The 22,248-nt window shown below is 36.6% G+C and overlaps 1 long non-coding RNA gene across 1 annotated transcript in view; it reads left to right on the forward strand.

The window, feature by feature from the left end:
- Positions 1–22,248, forward strand: part of LOC135970928 (uncharacterized) — a 99,784-nt gene that overhangs the window by 39,885 nt on the left and 37,651 nt on the right. The window lies entirely within an intron of this gene.

Raw genomic sequence — 22,248 nt, forward strand, 5'->3', positions numbered from 1 at the left:
CCAGACATAATTCTCTTGTTTGTTCTGATGAAACCACTCCCATTTCCCTTTGTTCCTCAGGGAACCATGTTTGCATTGGAAACAGCACTTGGCCAGTAACCAGTGGAGGCAATAATCTAAATAATTCCTTCCTCAGGGTTTGATGAAGAGATTAATGATTTCCTAGCTTAGTGAAAAATACTGTGCTTTATGTAGTGAGATCAACAATCATTGCATTCCACTGGGTGTTCCTGATGAGAAGAATAGCAGTTAACAGAGATCTTTATCTTTTTTGCTTATCTACCCAATGTCAACTGGAAACTTATGCTTAAAATGTCAGCACCAACTCTTGAGCCAACAATTAACTCCTTGCTAATATCTTTCAAATTCTCTTGGGACATCTTATCATTTATTTCTCTTTAAAATTTAAAAAGATACAGTTTACCCTTAATGTTATCCCCCAACTTATACTCCTTTTATTTATTGTGGTGATACTATATTGCAATTGAGTGATATCACCAGATACATGAGTCATGAGTTTTCCTTAGTTTTTATTATCATACATAGCTTTTGAATAACAATCAACTTGCTATTTCTGTCACCCACAGAAATATTTCTATAAAGACTTTTTATATTAATCGGAACTTCTATTGAAACTCACAGGAATCTAACGCAAAATTTAAAAACAGAGTTTATTGTCTTTCATAACTAAAAGTTTGGTAGCAGATTCAGGTATCAGTTCAGGAGTTCAACACATGTTATGAAGGATTTCTTTGTCTGTCTAACTTCTCAGCATTGCTGTACATGTGTATTGGGGCATGGGAGGTAGAGGGAAATGGTAGGTAGGGATGTGTTTGCCAAACTCTCGGCTTTGTTTTTCTCATTAATGGCCTTAATATATTGGATAAGAATGAGTTTTCTGTATAATTGAGTTTAAAAGGAAGAATTATATTTCTGGCTAAGGGCAGAAAAGCATGGAAAATTGAAACAGGAAGTACTTAGGAAGCTTCAAAAAGGTTAGTGTGGCCTAGATGAGGGACTGTAGATTTTCTTATGTCAGTAATCTAAAGTCACTGAGGGTCTTTAAGCTGCAAAAAAAATTATAAGACTTGAAATTGGCGGCTGGGTGCCATGGCTCACGCCTGTAATCCCAGCACTTTGGGAGGCCGAGGCGGGTGGACCACGTGAAGTTGGGAGTTTGAGACCAGTCTGACCAATCTAGAGAAACCCCTTCTCTACTAAAAAAAATACAAAAATTAGCTGGACGTGGTGGCACATGCCTGTAAACCCAGTTACTCGAGAGGCTGAGGCAGGAGAATTGCTTGAAGCCAGGACGTGGAGGTTACAGTGAGCCTAGATCCCACCATTGCACTCCAGCCTGGGCATCAAGAGTGAAACTCCATCTCAAAAGTAAAATAAATAAATAAATTAATTAATTAATTAATTAAAAATAAAGATGTGAACTTGGCAAGATTATTCTGGTATCATTATAGAGAGTGGATTTGATTAGGTCAAAACAGAGAGCCAGAAATGCTCATAGAGAAATAAGGAAGATAATGAGGGTCTGAACTAAAATAGAGCCAATGGAAGTATAGAGAAGAGGGGGAAATGTTAACTTCTTGAACAAGGTGAATATTCAGGGTTTGGTTACCAATTAGAAGTTAGGAGAGAGGAAGTAGAAGAAATTAAGGAAGGAAGGAAAAACAGGTTTAAAATTACTTCTGGGTATAAAAACAGGTATAAAAGCACTTTGGGAGGCCAAGGCTGATGGATTGCTTCAGGCCAGTTTGAGGCCAACCTTGGCAACATAGTAAGACCTTGTCTCTACATAAAAAATGAAAACAATAAACATACATGTGCATGTGTCTTTATAGCAGCATGATTTATAATCCTTTGGGTATATACCCAGTAATGGGATGGCTGGGTCATATGGTACATCTAGTTCTAGATCCTTGAGGAATCGCCATACTGTTTTCCATAATGGTTGAACTACTTTACAATCCCACCAACAGTGTAAAAGTGTTCCTATTTTTCCACATCCTCTCCAGCACCTGTTGTTTCCTGACTTTTTAATGATTGCCATTCTAACTGGTGTGAGATGGTATCTCATTGTGGTTTTGATTTGCATTTCTCTGATGGCCAGTGATGATGAGCATTTTTTCATGTGTCTGTTGGCTGTATGAATGTCTTCTTTTGAGAAATGTCTGTTCATATCCTTTGCCCACTTTTTGATGGGGTTGTTTGTTTTTTTCTTGTAAATTTGTTTGAGTTCTTTGTAGGTTCTGGATATTAGCCCTTTGTCAGATGAGTAGATTGCAAAAATTTTCTCCCACTCTGTAGGTTGCCTGTTCACTCTGATGGTAGTGTCTTTTGCTGTGCAGAAGCTCTTTAGTTTAATTAGATCCCATTTGTCAATTTTGGCTTTTGCTGCCATTGCCTTTGGTGTTTTAGACATGAAGTCTTTGCCCATGCCTATGTCCTGAATGGTACTACCTAGGTTTTCTTCTAGGGTTTTTATGGTATTAGGTCTAACATTTAAGTCTGTAATCCATCTTGAATTAATTTTCATATAAGGAGAAAGGAAAGGATCCAGTTTCAGCTTTCTGCTTATGGCTAGCCAATTTTCCCAGCACCATTTATTAATAGGGAATCCTTTCCCCATTTCTTGTTTCTCCCAGGTTTGTCAAAGATCAGATGGCTGTAGATGTGTGATATTATTTCTGAGGACTCTGTTCTGTTCCATTGGTCTATATCTCTGTTTTGGTACCAGTACCATGCTGTTTTGGTTACTGTAGCCTTGTAGTATAGTTTGAAGTCAGGTAGCGTGATGCCTCCAGCTTTATTCGGCACTATTCACAATAGCAAAGACTTGGAATCAACCCAAATGTCCATCAGTGGCAGACTGGATTAAGAAAATGTGGCACATATACACCATGGAATACTATGCAGCCATAAAAAAGGATGAGTTTGTGTCCTTTGTAGGGACATGGATGCAGCTGGAAACCATCATTCTTAGCAAACTATCACAAGAACAGAAATCCAAACACTGCATGTTCTCACTCATAGGTGGGAACTGAACAATGAGATCACTTGGACTCGGGAAGGGGAACATCACACACCGGGGCCTATCATGGGGAGGGGGGAGGGGGGAGGGATTGCATTGGGAGTTATACCTGATGTAAATGATGAGTTGATGGGTGCTGACGAGTTGATGGGTGCAGCACAGCAACATGGCACAAGTATACATATGTAACAAACCTGCACGTTATGCACATGTACCCTAGAACTTAAAGTATAATAAAAAAATAAATAAATAAACCGTAAAAAAAAAAAATGAAAACATTCGGTGGTAGGACTGTTGAGCCCCAGAGGTTGAGGCTGCAATAAGCCGTGATAGTGCCACTGCACTCTCTCCTAGGTGGTGGAAGTAAGACCCTGTCTCAAAAAAAAAAAAAAAAAAATTGCTTCCGGACTTCAAACTTAGATAAACTGCAGTCCATTCAGAGACAGTAGAAATAGAACTAACAGTAGATTTTTGCTAGAGTTGAGATGTGTTAAGAGGCAGATAGATAGCTCAATATTGAGTGTGTTGTCATGCTGTAAGTTCAGGTGAAGACCAGCAAGCATCATCTGGAGTAGGCTCAGAAAACTCACATGCAGAAACAGATGCACAGGTACTCTTTCTCTTGGCACCCTCCAGAGAGGCATGCTTGGGCTGAGATTCAGTGGAATATAGTGTGAAGCTGAGCTTTGTTGGAGTGACTTTGTCATCGTAAAGCTGCCTCATATTTGTGCAAACCTGAGAGCACCTTTTGTAATGGGAATAAATATTTTGGGGACAGGAGCCAAGCAGTTAGAGCTCAGATGCAGCTGTTTAAAGGAATGATGCAAAATGTCATTTCCCAATGGCTAGACCTTAAGGCCCTCAATCCCATAGGAATTTGGGGTTAAATGAAATGGTGAACCCTTTTTATAGATAGTTCTACTTATCTGCACAAAATATTTTCAGTAGTCAATCATAAACACGGTCCTGCAGTTTTGAAAGACTTCTGAAGTATGAATAAATTTTATTTAAAAATATTAACATTATCAGTATATAATTTGATAAAGTTGTGGGCAAAGATGATATTCCTCAAAGAGAATTAATTATGCTAGAAGAAAGAGAGACAACAAAAAACATGTGGAAAAGCCCAGTATTTAAGGGCTTGGAGGGGGAATGTTGGATAAAGGGAGTTCATGAGAAGGATGAAGAGAGACTGGGAAGAAACACACACTGGCCAGATAAAAGACTAGAAGAGAGGGACATCCTAATATCAAGTAAGACAGTCTATAAAATACTCCCAAGATATTAATGAGTTCAAGGATTATAGATTATTCTTGGCCCATGTTTCCCTCATTCTAAGACAAATTCACATTTTAATGCTTCTAATTCTGAATGAGTCTTATAATCAATATATATATATATTTTTTCTGTTGTTTTTTTTTGGTCCTGATAGAATATTATTAAATTTATGATGTCTACTTTAATCTATGGCATCTTGGATCTGAGGATGTGGATTAATTTGGAGCTTACTGGAGATTTTAGGGAAAGCAATTTTTAAGCATCAGTAACTATTGTAGTAGGTCCACAAGAACACCTGGGAAAGATTCCATCACCTGTATCTCACATGACCAAGAGTTTGAAGAGAAAAAATATAAAGTGAAGAAAATTACCATTAAGACTTAAGTTAATGACCTAATTGATGGAAGCAGAAAAATTTCAAGTCATATAAGTCAAGGCAATCATAAAGTAGCTTGTTCATCAAAGGAGATAGATAAAGCAGCATTACAGAGACAAAATATTGGCGTTGCCCATCAACGCACCTCTCAGGGACTTGGAATCTTGATCAATAAGCTTAGAGTAGGATAGCCTTCCTGACATGGACAGTCTTGGTTTGAAAATTAATTCACCAGGCTGTTTTAGCCTAAAAGCTTAAAATAGCCAAGTTATATAAAACCTTATACTTGATTCCATGCTAGCATATCAAGCTTCAAATTTTAATTTGGCTTTCCGAGGTGCATATTCCATATGTTAGGTAGAGTGATTTAATGAAAGGTATTTTCTATGTAAATTAATGCTCTGACATTCATTCTCGCTTTTGATTTGCTGGTAAAATTAGGTCTCTGGGTCTATGAAGATGTAGGTCAGAACAAGGTGATCTTGCCCTGCCTTTGAAGCTTCCATGGAAGATAGATAGCTGGCCTCCTCTAGAAATTTCTCTATCTTACTGTATTGCTTATCTCAGAAATTCTGCCACTGTAATTTAAAGAAAAAAGATGATAAGTTTTAGTACAAGCTCTGAGTATTCAAAAAACAACAAATGAGAATATAAAACAGTACAAAAATCTCACTTCTATTAAAACTCAGAAAAGTGAGTGATTAATTTCAGTTTAGGGAATTTTTTTCACTGATAGAAGTGGCCTTTCAGTTGACTTTTAGGTAATATAAAATCAGGCAAAGATGTGATACAAAATACACTTGAGGTATGCATACATGTTGGAAATTGGGAAAAGACGATCAATGTATTTACAAAGCAAGTCACTTAAGTTAGTCATTATCCAAATGTAAGAAAATAAGCAATTTAAAGTGTACCTTAAAAATATATCATAACTAGATCTTATTAAATTGTAAAATTTCCATATAAAAATGATGATTCATTTCTGAACAGAGCATAGTAGTCTAAGATCAAACTGTAACAAGTAACCTCAATCCATTTAGTATATCTCAAATAATCAGTGCTATTTTGATTTAAATGTAAATGGTAGATGGATCAGAAGTTTCTGTTTACTCTTTTCTTGGGTTAATAAATGTTGCATTTCACATAGGAAAGGTCTAATGCTTATGACTGGATAATTAGCAAAAACAAAGGCCTATATAATGTTTTTGTAATGATGGCTCCATTTACTGAATTATATTAAACAATTCTTTTTAGAGGAGATAACTTGTACTAGATCAAACTAAATCAATTTCTGATGGATTCCCTCAGAAATCAAATAAGGCAGAATAAAAAAACATTAAGTACCAACAACCTGTCATGTAGAACTGTGCAGGCAGAAAACTGAACTTAATTTAGCAGTTCTAAGAGTGACTTCCTCACTATTAGAAGATAAAATAAATGTCATATTTTTGTGAAAAACTGTAATCTCATTACATTACTGCCTTTGAATTTATGAAAAAGGAAAACTTTTTTTAATGTTCCCATTATTTTCCTCTTAACTTTGCTCTAATTTTGCAATTATTAAGATGCACTTAGCCAATTATTGCTAGGTAGCACACTTGGGTGTATATTAGAGCATTGTACTCAATAATAATTAATATGTAATATGTTATTCTTTATGGTTATATTAGTATTATAACTTGGTTTCCAAAAGAGCAATATGGAGTGATTTTGATTTTTTTGTGTTGAAATTATACAAATTACAGGTGAATTCTCTTTATTCTTTTTCACTTGGTAAATGACTATTATCTCTTCCTTGTGATATGCCAAAGTCTTTAGGTGAGAATCTGCATACTACCCGGAACATAAGAAATAAATATGAGAGCAAGAGAGAAACAAATTTAGTGAGATGTATATCCAAAGAAGAGTTTTTAAACGGTTTTATCACAGGGATAAAACCTGAATTTGGGGGCTTCTAACTGATAGCAAAGACACCATTCTTTTAAATCATAGGAGTGAAATCAACCAGAATGTTTGAGATGTGGGGTGCCCACCTACTACTGCATAGCACAGTTGGTGCAATTTTTTATTAGCACAAAAAAGAAAGAGACGTGGCACTTTCTCAGCCAGGAGGCATGCATAATTATGCATTGACAAGTTCTGATGTAACAGAAAAGATACTGGGAAAAACAACATATGTCAATTCTGTGACAGACTTTACTGAGCTACATAAATCACCTGTGTTTGTACTGCTTCTTGTGAATGATTAATTTGGAAGCCTGTTTGAAGTGTCACAATCCTGGTAAAGCATATTTGAAACATGATGGGTTAATACACTCATCACTCTGTAATGGAGGCAAATTCTGTCTTCCAAAACCCAGTCCTTGACATTTGTAAAATGGGTTACCTGGGAGAGAGTATTTTCGTGCTATGTAGCTAATAAGATGCAGTTTAGTATAATCCCTCATTAAGATTCCATAAATATCGACTGTGCTTTTAATTTCTGGTTAGTAAAGTTTCTTTGCATGGAGCTTATAGGATTATTCAGAGAGTCAGAAAATTGGTGGTGATTGTTGTGTGCTAAGCATTGTGAAAACTGTTCATGAAATTGGACTGACATTTTATAGGAACGTATGGAGATGAGAAAATAAATGGATACGTAACTTGAGGTTGGATTCTTTTTTTTTTTTTTTTTTTTTTGAGACGGAGTCTCGCTCTGTGGCCCAGGCTGGAGTGCAGTGGCCGGATCTCAGCTCACTGCAAGCTCCGCCTCCCGGGTTCACGCCATGACCAATTTACTTAACTTCACATAGCTACTCTTTACTTTTTCAGTTGGTAATCTTTCTTCTCTAGAAAGTTGCAAATATATATAGTACTGTTGAACCCTGCCTGCCAGTGTCAATTCCTGAAATGGCAAAAGAAAAGGGAAGAAGAAAAGATAATGCTATAATGATCAGCTCTCAAACCTCTACTTAAAGCATAAATGGAGAAAAGAAAGCTCGATGTAGTGCTATAGAACACTATTTGGCATTACGCAGAGTAAATAGCGTGGGCCACTATCAGTCTTTATTTGTCATCTGTCACTGAGTGATCACAGCTCAGCCTCTTAGGTGTCCTGGAAGTGTCCAGTCTCCAAGTAACTATTTATTAAGAGGAGATGCATCTTAAAAGTAATGCCTCACATTTAGGGAAATTATATTAAAGATATCTCATTTTGTCAACCAGTCTATTCGTTCCACCCTTTCCATATAAAACTAATAAGAGGACACTCTACTGCGCTGGTGGCTCATCTGTGATGATTCAAATGTTCTGTTTTGTTCATGCTACTGTTTTAGATAAAATTATAAAGTAAGTAAATTTGTGGGAGTTTTGGAAATTATAGAAAGCCAGTAAAGAAAAATTTTCTAAGCCGTTTGAATTATAATAAATCACGCACATATTAAAGCTACACAAATAAAATAACTTTATTTGGGTATTTGGATTGCAGACTCTTGAAAAATTTCAAATTTGTCAGTCTTCCAAGTTGCATAAAAGGCATACAAGTCTTTTTTATTTAATGTAGTGCTGTAATTCTCCAGCTGATAGAATCAAAGCATAATTGCCTAAATGTATTTTCTAGTCAGTGTTGAATCTCTGCCTAATTTCCACAATTATTAGCCCTAAATGGCAATACCAGTTGATATGGTCTCAGGGAATCCAGGCTAATTTTAATGTTCATTCAAGCAAGACAGAATCATGAAGGTATTCTCTTGGGAAAATACATGCCCATTAATACACTATAAAAGCAAATTGTGAGCTCTAATTGTCATGATTTTGAGTTTAATGTGCAATGTTGCTCTCTTCTATTAGCAGTTGATGAAAAACTTCATTGAAAATGAGCGTGCATGTTTACTTCACATGAAAATAAAAACAATGTATGTGTTTCTGAAATTATATTAAAATTATATTAAAGACAATTATCAACAAATGGGAACTTAGACAGCTCCCACAAAATAATATCATTGTAATCATATCTATTTTAAAAGATCTCCTTTGTAGAGAACAAAACCAATTAGGTGTGTGTTACAGTTGAATTATGTTCTCTCGCAAAATTCTGATGTTGAGGTTTTAACCCCCGGTACCTTAGAATATGAAACCTTGTTTAGAAATAGTGCTTGTTGTTGAAGATGTAATTAGTTAAGTTAGGATGAAGTCATATTAGAATAAAGTGGCCCCCTAATCTTAGCTATATGACTGGTGCACTTATAAAAGGAGTAAAATATCCATTCTTCAGTCCATGGATCAAGAAGTAATTCTGCCTTTAATATTCTATTATTTAAAAAATAGATTTCTTAATGCTATAGCTGCCATAGTTAGTGATTCCTCTTATGGATCTGGGCAAAGTACATCAAAAAACCTTCCGGAAAGGATTCACCACTCTAGGTGCCATTAACAACACTCATGATTCATGGTAGGAAGTCAAAATATGAACATTAACAGGAGTTTGAGAGAAGCTGATTCTAGTCCATATGGATGATTTTGAGGGGATTAAGACTTCAGTGGAGGAAGTAACTGCCGTTGTGGTAGAAATAGCAAGAGAACTAGAATTAGAAGTGGAACCTGAAGATGACACTGAATTGCTACAATCTCATTATAAAACTTGAATCGATGAGAAGCTGCTTCTTATGTATGAGCAAAGCAAGCGGTTTCTTCAAATGAAATCTATTCTTGGTGAAGATGTTGCAAACATTGCTGAAGTGACAACACAGAATTTAAAATATTATATACATTTACCTGATAAAACAGTGGCAAGGTGTGAGAGGACTGCCTCTAATTTTGAAAGAAGTTTCTACTGTGGGTAAAATGCTCCCAAACAACATCATAAGCTATAGAGAAATCTTTTGTGAAAGGAAGAGTCAATCAGTCGATGCTGCAAGCTTCATTGTTATCTTATTTTAATAAATTGCCATAGCCACCTCAACTTTCAGCAATTACCACCCTGATCAGTCAACAATCATCAATATAGAGGCAAGGTCCTCCACTAGCAAGATGATTATGACTCAATGAAGGCTCAGATGATTCTTAGCATCTTAGTAATATTTTTAAAATAAGGTATATACATTTTTAGACATACTACTATTACCCACTTAATAGACTACAGCATAGTGTAAATATAACTTTTATATACACTGGGAAACAAAAAAATATGTAACTCATATTTTGATATTTGCTTTATCAGTAGTATCTCCACGGTATGTCAGTGTGTGCAGTCATGTGTCACTTAACAACGGGGATATGTTCTGAGGAATGTGTCACTAGGGTATTTTGTCATTGTGGGAACATCATAGAGTGTATCTACACAAACATAGACAGCCTCTCCCACTACACAGCTGGACTATTTGGTATTTCCCATTGTGACTAGGCTGTAAACCCGTGCAGCATGTTACTGTACTGAATATTGTAGGCAATTGTAGCACAATGGTAAAATGGTATTTGTATATCTAAACACTTCTAGGTTATCTCTCAGGGTTTTTTAAAAATAGTTTTAGGTATTACATTTTAGTCTTTAATCCAGGTTGATTTTTGTATGTGGTATAAGGAAGAGGTCCAGTTTTATTCTTTTGTGTATGGCTAACCAGTTATCCTGCACTATTTATTGCATAGGAAGTCCTTTTGTCATTTCTTATTTTGTCAACTTTTGTGAAACATCACATGGTTATCGATGTTGTGGCATTATTTCTGGGCTCCCTAGTCTGTTCCATTGGCCTGTGGGTCTGTTTTTGTACCTGTATCATGCTGTTTTGGTTATTGTAACGTTATAGTATAGTTTGAAGTTCAGTAACGTGATGCCTGTAGCTTTGTTCTTTTTGCTTAGAATTGTCTTGAGTGTTTGGCACTTTTTTGGTTCCACATGAATTTTGAAAAAGTTTACACAACCCTAAAAAGAATGAGACCATGTCCTTTGCAGTGACATGGATGAAGTTGTAGGTCATTACCCTAAGTGAACTAACACAGGAACAAAAAACCCAAATACCACATGTTCTCACTTATAAGTGGGAGCTAAACATTGAGTGCACATGCATACAAAGAAGGCAACAACAGACACCAAGGCCTACTTGAGAGTCAGGGGTGGGAGGCGGGAGAGGATTGAAAACTACCTAATGGGCACTATGCTTATTAGCTGCGTGATGAAATAATCTGTATACCAAACCTCTGTGGCACGCAATTTACCTATATAACAAACCTGCACATAAACCCCTGAACCTAAAATAAAAATGAAAACAAATAGACATAGCTAAACATAGTGAAGATACAGTATTATAATCTTATGGGATCACCATCTTATATGCAGTTCATCATTGATCAAAATGTCATTATGTGGCTCATATCTGTATGTAGATTATCTCTATTTTCTCTGCTCAAATGAAAGCATGCTGTGCAAGTTTTCATACTGTGTATTTGGAAAACTTGCCATGTTGATTAGTAAAATGTTGCCTCATTCTTTTTGATGACTCTATATTCCATTGTTTGAATGCATCATAAATTATGTAACTATCCCTACTGATTGATAGTATTGCTTAAGATATGTTCTATTATAAAAGTGCTTAGAAGAGTTTAGAAATGACAAGAATGACATGGAACATGAAGAAGAGGTTATGTAATAAGAAATAAACATCAGATTGGCCTGCAATATCTTCTTTGCAACACTGAATTCCAGAAGGCAGTGAGGCAATGTTTGCTGTATGTTAATGTAAAGGATGTAATCTCATGTTTTATATACAGTAAATTATTCAAACACATACACTATAAAGGTATAATGCCCATGAAAAGAACAATTCTCAAAAAGATGCTAATAGCTGTGTTTTATTTTCCAAAAGTTCCTGCAATAATATTGCCCTTGAGTATGGGTGACCTGCTCGGTACTGAGGAAATGCAGTGGAAATGATGCTGTGTAACTTCTGAGGCCAAGTTATGAAAGGTCGTGCAGCTTCTGCCTTGTTAGGTGAGACACTGGCCTTGTTACTTTAAGCCACCATACAAAACATTAGACTAACCTTAGACTTCCATGTGGTGAGGAAGCTCATGCTACATGACAAACGAACAAGTAGGTATTTTTGCTTCTTTTCCAATAAACTTCATTTCAGCAATTCTTCTGATAAGCCTATCCCCTGAAGAAATTCTTGTTCACGTGATGAAATATATGTAAGAATGCTCTTTTCAACATTAATTTAAGAGTAAAAAATTGGATGTGCTTTGTGTGTCTGTCAATGGGAAATGGATAAAGTGTGACAGAGTCATCCAGTAAAATACTCTACGGCAACTAAAATGAATGAACTTACACTAAGTATATTGTTTTAATTTTTTTTCCACACTGCTGATAAAGATGTACAGGTAATTTATAATTAAAAAGAGGTTTAATGGACTCACATTTCCAGATGGCTGAGGAGGCCTCACAATCATGGTTGAAGGTGAAAGACACATCTTACATGGTGGCAGGCAAGAGAGAATGAGAGCGCATGTACAGGGGAACTGCCCTTTATAAAACCATCAGATCTTTTGAGACTTATTCACTATCACAAGAACAGCACAGGAAAGACCTGCCCTCATGATTTAATTACCACCCCCACCTGGTCCCTACCCTGACACATGGGAATTATGCAAGCTACAATTCGAGATTTGGATGGGGACACAGCCAAACCACATAATTCTGCTCCTGGACCCTCCCAAATCTCATGTCCTCACATTTCAAAACCAATCATGACTTCCCAACAGAGCCCCAAAGTCTTAACTCATTCCAGCATTAACTCAAAAGTCCACAGTACAAAGTCGCATCTGAGACAAGGCAAGTCCCTTCTGCCTATGAGCCTGTAAAAATCAAAAGCAAGTTAGTTACTTCCTAGATACAACAGGGGTACAGGTATTGGGTAAATACAGCCTTTCCAAATGGGAGAAATTGGCCAAAACAAAGGGACTACAGGCCCTATGCAAGCCCGAAATCCAGCGGGGCATCACATCTTAAAGCTTCAAAATGACCTCCTTTGACTCCATGTCTCACTCCAGGTCTTGCTAATGCAAGAGGTGGGCTCCCAGGTCTTGGACAGCTCTGCCCCTGTGGCTTTGCAGGGTACAGCCCCCTCTCCTGGCTGCTTTCATGGACTAGCATTCAGTGTCTGTGGTTTTTCCAGGTGCACAGTGCAAGCTGTTGGTGGATCTACTATTCTGGGGTCTGGAGGATGGTGGCCCTCTTCTCATAGCTGTACTAGGCAGTGCCCCAGTGGGGACTCTGTGTGGGGACTCTCATCCCACATTTCCCTTCTGCACTGCCTTAGCAGAGATTCTCCATGAGGGCTCCACCCTTGCAGTATACCTCTGCCTGAACCTCCAGGCATTTCCATATATCTTCTGAAATCTAGGCAGGGGTTCCCAAACTTCAGTTTTTGACTTCCACACACCCACAAGCCCAACAACACATGTAAGCTGCCAAGTCTTAGGACTTGTACCCTCTGAAGCAATGACCTGAACTGTACATTGGCCCCTTTTAGCCATGGCTGGGATGCAGGGCACCAAGTCCAGAGACTGCACAAAGCAGCAAGGTCCTGGGTCAGGCCTATGAAACCATTTTTCCCTCCTAGGCCTCTGGCCTGTGATGGAAAGGGCTGCTGCAAAGGTCTCTGACATGATCTGGAGACATTTTCCCCATTGTCTTGGTGATTAACATTTGGCTCCATATTATGCAAATTTCTGCCAGTGGCTTGAATTTCTCCTCAGAAAATGGGATTTTCTTTTTATCACATAGTCTGCAAATTTTCCAAACTTTTATGCTTTGTTTCCCTTTTAAATCTGAATACTTTTAACAGCATCCAAGTCACCTCTTGAATGTTTTGCTGCTTAGAAATGTCTTCTGCCAGATACCTTAAATTATCTCCCTCAAGTTCAAAGTTCCACAAATCTATAGGGCAGGGACAAAATGCCACCTGTCTCTATGCTAAAACATAACAAGAGGCACCTTTACTGCAGTTCTCAACAAATTCCTCGTCTCTATCTGAGACCATCTCAGCCTGAATTTCGTTGTCCATATCATCATCAGCATCTTGGCCAAAGCTACTCAACAAGTCTCTAGGAAGTTCTAAACTTTCCCACATTTTCCTATCTTCTGAGCCCCACAAGTTTCTAGGAAGTTCCAAAGTTTCTTGTATTTTCCTGTCTTCTTCTGAGACCTCCAAACTGTTCCAACCTCTGCCTGTTACCCAGTTCCAAAGTTGCTTCCACATTTTCAGGTATCTTTACAGCAGTGCCCCACCCTACTGGTACCAATTTACTGTATTAGTCCATTTTCATGCTGCCAATAGAGACATACCCAAAAATGGGTAATTTATAAAGAAAAAGAGGCTTAATGGACTCACAGTTCCACATCACTGGGGAGGTCTCACAATCATGGTGGAAGGCAAAAGGCATGTATTATGTGTAGCAGAAAAGAGAGAATGAGCAAGTGTGTACAGGGGAACTGCCCTTTATAAAACCATCAGATCTCGTGAGACTTATTCACTATCATGAGAACAGCATGGAAAAGACCCGCCCTCGTGATTTAATTACCTCCCACTGGCTCCCTCCTACAATATGCAGAAATTATGGGAGCTACAATTTGAGATTTGGGTGAGGGCACAGCCAAACCACATCATATATCAACACAAATAAAGAACACACACTTGTCATTTGGTGTTCACATATTATTTAATAACATGAAAAACAGTCTTTCTCTCTCTGTCTATATAATGAAAATGCCTTGGTCTGGATTTATTGTCAGTATTTATTGTCCATTTATAAGAGGAGTAACAAAGTTAAGGATTCAGTTATGCGCGTTTGCTTTTCCCTCTCACTTAGTTCCACCTACCAGATTGACATTCTACACCCAGGTAGCATAGGTTTCTTCCAACTCCTGTTGAAAAAAGAAGATTACACTCTTTTGGTGTTATCATTTTCTTGGCTACGAGTAGAACCCACTTTTTTGTATTTTCCCTTTAAAATTCTGACATGATCATTGACAAGAGAAGATATTAATCACATTGGGAAGCTGTGGAAATAGATCCAGGTCAAAATCTTCTATTACTTAAAAAACAAGCAAACTGAAGAGTTACAGAATATTTAAATAAATGATAAATTATCACTGTTTTCCACTCAAATAGTTTTCAGTTGAGCAGAAATGTTTCAAAAAGTTAGATATTGAAACCAGTATGTGGTTTTTCTAGATGTTTGAACTATGGATGAGAAATTTTACTTTCCTCAAAGGTGGAATGATAATACCTATGTAGTAGATCAAAAATAAGTTTCCATGTTCATTTTCTTGGAGTACATTTCAATTTTGAATTGATGTCTTTAATATCTATACATTCTTTTAGCACACTTCAGAGAGTTTAATATATAATGATTTATAAATTAAATTGTTTCCTATAATAAAACATTTTTAAGAAAATGGAAAAGATATGTATTTTATAGATTCATAGACACAAATTAAAAGTGATCAACTCATTAAATCAGGGAAATGACAATTAAAATCACAGTATAATACTCCTACAAAACCCCAGAATGCATAAAAAGTACAATACTGATAATACCAAGTATTGGTGAAGATATAAAGCAGCAGAAACTCTCATACATTCTTTGATGGGAGTGTAAAAATTGATCAACCTCTTTGGAAAACTGAAACTATTGAAATTTTTAACATGAAAATATCCTATGATTTAATAATTAAACTCCCAGGATAACACAGTTATAGATATGTACACATATTCAAAATAGCTTCACTTATAATAGCCCTAAAGTATAAACAATCCATATGTCCTTCAACCGTAGAATGAATAAATAAGTAGAATGTAGTCATACAAAGGAGTGCTCTGCAACAATGACAATGAACAGGCTACTGTTACCTGAGACAACATGAGAAATATCACAACATAATATTGAGCAAAATAAATAAGACATAAAATACTACATAGTGTATAATCAAGTTTATATAAACTATAAGAGACAAACCTAATCTCTGATGTTAAAAGTTTACTTAAAAAATTCTCTGGTATCATTTTATTTAAAAAAATTTTGTGGGTCCATAGTAGGTATATATATTTATGGATACATGAGATGTTTTGATACAGGCATGAAATGTGAAATAAGCACATCATGTAGAATGAGGTATCCATCCCCTTAAGCACTTATCCTTTGAGTTACAAACAATCCGATTATACGGAAGTATTTTAAAATGTGCAGTTAAGTTATTATTAACTATAGTCACTCTATTATGCTATGAAATAGTAGGCCTTATTCATTCTTCTTATTTTTTGCACAATTTCTGCAATCCAGAAAAATAATTCTAAAGTTTATGTGGATGAATAAACAGGGAAGGAAGCTTAGACAAAAATTTAATTAGTACTACCAAGAAATATCTTGCTCTATGTCTGTGAAATACAAATTACAATATCGAAACAAATTTGAAGTAGAATGTAAAACCACAGGGGGGTTGAAAGAATGAGAAAATGTCCTGTATAATATGCTAACTACTTTAAGACTTCTGTGATATTATTTACTAATCACAAACTATTTTCTTCAAATAAAATATAAATCACTGTATGAATAGTTATGATTAAAACATTTTATGAAAATATGTACACTTAGTAAGGTAAACTTAAATATTTCCTTCCTTCCTTCCTTCCTTCCTTCCTTCCTTCCTTCCTTCCTTCCTTCCTTCCTTCCTTCCTTCCTTCCTTCCTTCCTTCCTTTCTTCTTTCCTTCTTTCTTTCGAGACAGAGTCTTGCTTTGTTGCCCAGGCTAGAGTGCAGTGGTGCAATCTCAGCTCACTGCAACCTCCGCCTCCCGAGTTCAAATGATTCTCCTGCTTCAGCCTCCCTAGTAGCTGGGATTACAAGTGTACACAACCAAGCCCAGCTAATTTTTATATTTTTAGTAGAAATGGCGTTTCACCATGTTGGCCAGAGGCTGGTCTCGAACTCCTGACCTCAAGTGTTGTGCCTGCCTTGGCCTTCCTAAGTGCTGGGATTATAGGCATGAACCACCACACACTGTCCACTGTTGTGCTTTCTAACAACATAGTTTAGTTTTGCATGTGTCTGAACTGTAAAACTGGATTAATATTACATACATATTCTTTTGTGTCTACTTCCTTTTGCCTAATTTTATGTTTGAGATATTTTAAAAATAATATCAGGAAAAATGACAACCTGCAAATTGAGTTTTTTCACTTTCTTATGTACAATAATGTTAAAATCCAGGAGAAAATATAATTGAAACTTCAAATGGAGAAAGTTGTTTACTACATAAAATCAACAGAGGATACCACAAAGGAATAATTGCTAGATCTGAGTTAATTAAAATTAAATCTATATCAAATTAATCTGTATCAAAACTGGTAAAAAGATAAAACTAAAAGGTATATGAATAACCAAGGAACATGTGTACAACAAATATGACAAGGTATTATCATTTACTTTATACACAAAGAACTTGTATAAATCAGTAAGAAAACATTACTTCCCCAAAAGAAAATTGGGCCACCAAGCACCCAATCACAAATGTAAATCAGAACAAGCAGATAACCATTTTATGTATCTAATTGAGAAAGGTATTTTAATTTATAAAAAAGATATTTTAGGTAATAATCTGAGTTTCAGTCAAATATTTATATATAAAAATATTTCATAACAATGTAAACAATCAAAATGTTTAACAGTAACATAAATGTTCCTATGAATGTTCCTATGAACATTCTTACTCTGGAAAATTATATAGCCATTAAAATCGTGCTTTTAATGAGTGTTTGATCATAAAGAAGTCTTCAGTGTATACTGTTAATTGCAAAACATGAAACTTAAAAATATAACTTGTGTATGTGTGCTTATGTGTGTGCATATTTGTATAAAAATATTTGGAAGGAATTGTATCAGATTGATGGCTCCTATTGCCTCAGTGCAGTTAGTGAGATTACAGGTGATTTTTAAATTTTTCTTGATTAATTTTTTTTTAATTTTTTACCTTAACTCTCTCAGTTATTTAGTTCAGTCAATAAACATTTGTGTACCAGGTATATATAATTGAATAAAAACGTTGTAGAAAAGAGGACTGTCTAGGAATCAATGTGTGACAAAGGAAGGTCAAGAGAAAGTTTCCAGGTATCTTATTTTAGAATCAGAACTCAAGTCCAGTGGATGATTTTGTTTAGTGGATTTTGGCTCAGTATTTAGTCTTTTGTGCTGTTCTGCACAAGCTTCAGCTTTCTCTTATCCTTTCTCTTCCCTGAACGGTATGCACATATGTCTCACTGGATCCAATTTTTTACTTGAATACAAATCCAAAATTAATCAATGTATTTTGTACAAATACAAACATAATTACCATCTGAAGAAGTATTCCTTCTTCTCTTACATGAGTAATGCTTCTCATATATTTCATGAGGTAATCAGTTTTTCCCTCTGCAGTGTTTTTACTTTCTGATAGAACCAGTCTATTTTTAGGAAATATTGAAATACAATTTTATATTAAAACAAAATCCCTGGTTATTACTGAAGGAGGAGTTAATTTTTGTAGGTGTTCATGTTCCCTCTGTATATACTTCCACCTATCTAGAATTCCAATAGCTTCACAACAGACTTCATCCTGAAAGCAGCCATTAGTTATCCGCCAGGCTTTCCCTAATTTTTTCGGTGCCCATCAGTTTCGTCCTGCACATGACTATTGTCTGGCCTGGAGCAGGGTGATATGCTTCTTTGTGCAATTGCTTAAAAGAACATTTTAAATGTAATTTACTCTGTTGTCAATTTTTCAAGAAATTTCTGGGGCCACTGGGCTTAGTGTAGATTTGGACATTAGTTTGACCAGATTCCAGCTCATTTTTAAATTCAAACAGAAAGCACAAGTAGTTGCTACAATCTAATCTAGAAACTAGAAACAATAAAATTGTAACAGAACCACCCAGACATAAATGTCACTGATTCATTCTCCCATATTCTTAGTCATGCATTTATTGTCTATTTAAGTCAGTAAAATAATGATTAATAAATAAATAGACTGCTTATTATATGCACACCTTCTTTGAAAGCAAATCCTCCATGTTTTCCACCTATTCTCATTGTGTTTTAAGCAATTGCCTCCAGGGCCTGATATTAGAATACAGAAATGTTCTCACTTCAGTTAAATAATTTTGAAATAAACAGTGCAATCATCCCTAGGAGGAAATGTTTCAGCTATTGGATGCATAGACCACTTTTTTATGAGGCCTAATTATTCTGAGACATAGTGCTAGGTGACAGGCTGGTCCCTGGCACTGTCCACTCTCCTCTTACCTCTTTTCTTCCACCTAGAGCCCCAAGGCTGTGGCATCCTTTAGCTCACACTGCTGGCTGCTCATCCTGTTCTCAGTTCCACTGACTTAAGTTTCTTCTGATATTCACTCTATCACTACAATGCTTTATAAAAATTTATAGTAAAACAACATCTTGGGCCCCATTCTTATCTATTTAATGAGCTAGGAAATATCAAATGTTGCAAAAATCACCATGCCAAATTAAATACAGAGCTCAAGATGAGAAATACAGTTACTCTGATAGACTTGGGCTTCTCCTAGTTATTATCTGAATACAAGAATATAAGTGTTTCTCAATGTTCCTTGTTCACATTTTTTGTGCCCTTTTAGGTTAATCTGTGGAAAAATGTTTTTTCATAGATGATCCGACTTAACACATTTTTTTCTGTTACCTAAAGTATATGTGTGGCAAGTCAAATATTGCATAATATGCTAACTTTTCCAAGCCTTAGCTTCCTCATGTGTATAAGGAGTAAAACTTCACAAACAGAAAGATTCATTCTAAGTCTGAAATCTCTAGATCTCTGCTATTGACAAGTGGCTACATGGGACCAGCAGTAGGCAAACAAAATATTTTCTAGTCCTATAAGTAACTTAGACATTCTTTCTTTATTTCTCTCCCTTCCTTGCTTCCTTCCCTCCTTCATTCCTTCCTTCCTTCCTGTTTTTTTCTTTTTTCTTTTCTCTTTTCTTTTTTCTTTTCTTTTCTTTTCTTTCTTTCTTTTTTTTATTTTATTTTATTTTTATTATTATTATTATACTTTAAGTTCTAGGGTACATGTGCTTAACGTGCAGGTTTGTTACATATGTATACTTGTGCCATGTTGCTGTGCTGCACCCATCAACTCGTCAGCACCCATCAACTCGTCATTTACATCAGGTATAACTCCCAATGCAATCCCTCCCCCCTCCCACCTCCCCGTGATAGGCCCCTGTGTGTGATGTTCCCCTTCCTGAGTCCAAGTGATCTCATTGTTCAGTTCCCACCTATGAGTGAGAACATGTGGTGTTTGGTTTTCTGTTCTTGTGATAGTTTGCTAAGAATGATGGTTTCCAGCTGCATCCACGTCCCTACAAAGGACACAAACTCATCCTTTTTTATGGCTGCATAGTATTCCATGGTGTATATGTGCCACATTTTCTTAATCCAGTCTGTCACTGATGGACATTTGGGTTGATTCCAAGTCTTTGCTCTTGTGAATAGTGCCGCAATAAACATACGTGTGCATGTGTCTTTATAGCAGCATGATTTATAATCCTTTGGGTATATACCCAGTAATGGGATGGCTGGGTCATATGGTACATCTAGTTCTAGATCCTTGAGGAATCGCCATACTGTTTTCCATAATGGTTGAACTACTTTACAATCCCACCAACAGTGTAAAAGTGTTCCTATTTCTCCACATCCTCTCCAGCACCTGTTGTTTCCTGACTTTTTAATGATCGCCATTCTAACTGGTGTGAGATGGTATCTCATTGTGGTTTTGATTTGCATTTCTCTGATGGCCAATGATGATGAGCATTTTTTCTTTTTTTTTTTTTAATTATTTTTTATTATTATACTTTAAGTTCTAGGGTACATGTGCATAACGTGCAGGTTTGTTACATATACATACTTGTGCCATGTTGCTGTGCTGCACCCATCAACTCGTCAGCACCCATCAACTCATCATTTACATCAGGTATAACTCCCAATGATGAGCATTTTTTCATGTGTCTGTTGGCTGTATGAATGTCTTCTTTTGAAAAATGTCTGTTCATATCCTTTGCCCACTTTTTGATGGAGTTGTTTGTTTTTTTCTTGTAAATTTGTTTGAGTTCTTTGTAGGTTCTGGATATTAGCCCTTTGTTGGATGAGTAGATTGCAAAAATTTTCTCCCACTCTGTAGGTTGCCTGTTCACTCTGATGGTAGTTTCTTTTGCTGTGCAGAAGCTCTTTAGTTTAATTAGATCCCATTTGTCAATTTTGGCTTTTGCTGCCGTTGCTTTTGGTGTCTTTCTTTCTTTCTTTCTTTCTTTCTTTCTTTCTTTCTTTCTTTCTTTCTTTCTTTCTTTTTCTTCTTTCTTTCTTTCTCTTTCTTTCTTTCTTTCTTTCTTTCTTTCTTTCTTTCTTTCTTTCTTTCTTTCTTTCTTTCTTTCTTTCTTTCTTTTTTCTCTCTTTCTCTCTCTTTCTTTCTTCCCTCCCTCCCTCCCCTCCCTCCCTCCCTTCCTTCCTTCCTTCCTTCCTTCTTTCCTTCCTTCCTTCCTTCCTTCCTTCCTTCCTTCCTTCCTTCCTTCCTTCCTTCCTTCCTTCCTTCCTTCCTTCCTTCTTTCCTTCCTTCCTTCCTTCCTCTCTCTCTCTCTGTCTTTCCTTCTGATGGAGTCGCACACTGTTGCCCAGGCTGAACTGTGCAGCAGCACCATCTCAGCTCACTGCAACTTCCATCTTCTGGACTCAAGGAAGCCTCCCAAGTAGCTGGGACTACAGGTGTGTACAACTACGTCCAGCTGATTTTTTAAAAAAAATTATTTTTAGTAGAGATGGGGTTTCGCCATGTTGTCTAGACTGGTATTGGACTCCTGACCTCAAGTGATCCACCCACCTCAGCCTTCCAAAATGCTGTGATTACAGGCCACTGCGTCTGGCCTTAGCCACAGTCCTTTCCTTTCCTTTCCCCTTCCCCTTCCTTTTCCCTTCCCTTTTCTTTTTATTTGTTTTTCTTTTCTTTTGGAGGGTCTCACTCGGTCACCCAGTCTGGAGTGCAGTGGCATCTCCATGGCTCACTGCAGCCTCAGCCTCTCAGGATTAAATGATCCTCCCACCTCAGCCTCACGAGTACCTACGACCATAGGTGTGCACCACTATGATGGGCTAATTTTTAAATTTTTTGTAGAGACAGGTTCTCGCTTTGTTGCCCAGGCTGATCTCAGAACTCCTGGGCTCAAGTGATCCTCATTCCTCAGCCTCCCAAATTGTTGGGATTATAGACATGAGTCACTGCACCCTGCCTCCATACTCATTTCTATCCTAGCTTTGTGCTGTATACATGCTTCATAGCATTTAATACATTTTGTTATAATTATTTATTTTCACATTATTCTCACCTTCTGGTTTGTGAGTTTCTTGACAGAATACTTACATCACTCACCTCTATATACTGCACATTGTGACAATTTCTGAACCTTACTAGGTATTACATGGTTTTTAGATGGACACATAATTGATCACAATTGAGAGGAGGTCTG

This window comes from Macaca fascicularis, chromosome 5 (genome assembly GCF_037993035.2).
Source record: "Macaca fascicularis isolate 582-1 chromosome 5, T2T-MFA8v1.1".
Taxonomy (NCBI): domain Eukaryota; kingdom Metazoa; phylum Chordata; class Mammalia; order Primates; family Cercopithecidae; genus Macaca; species Macaca fascicularis.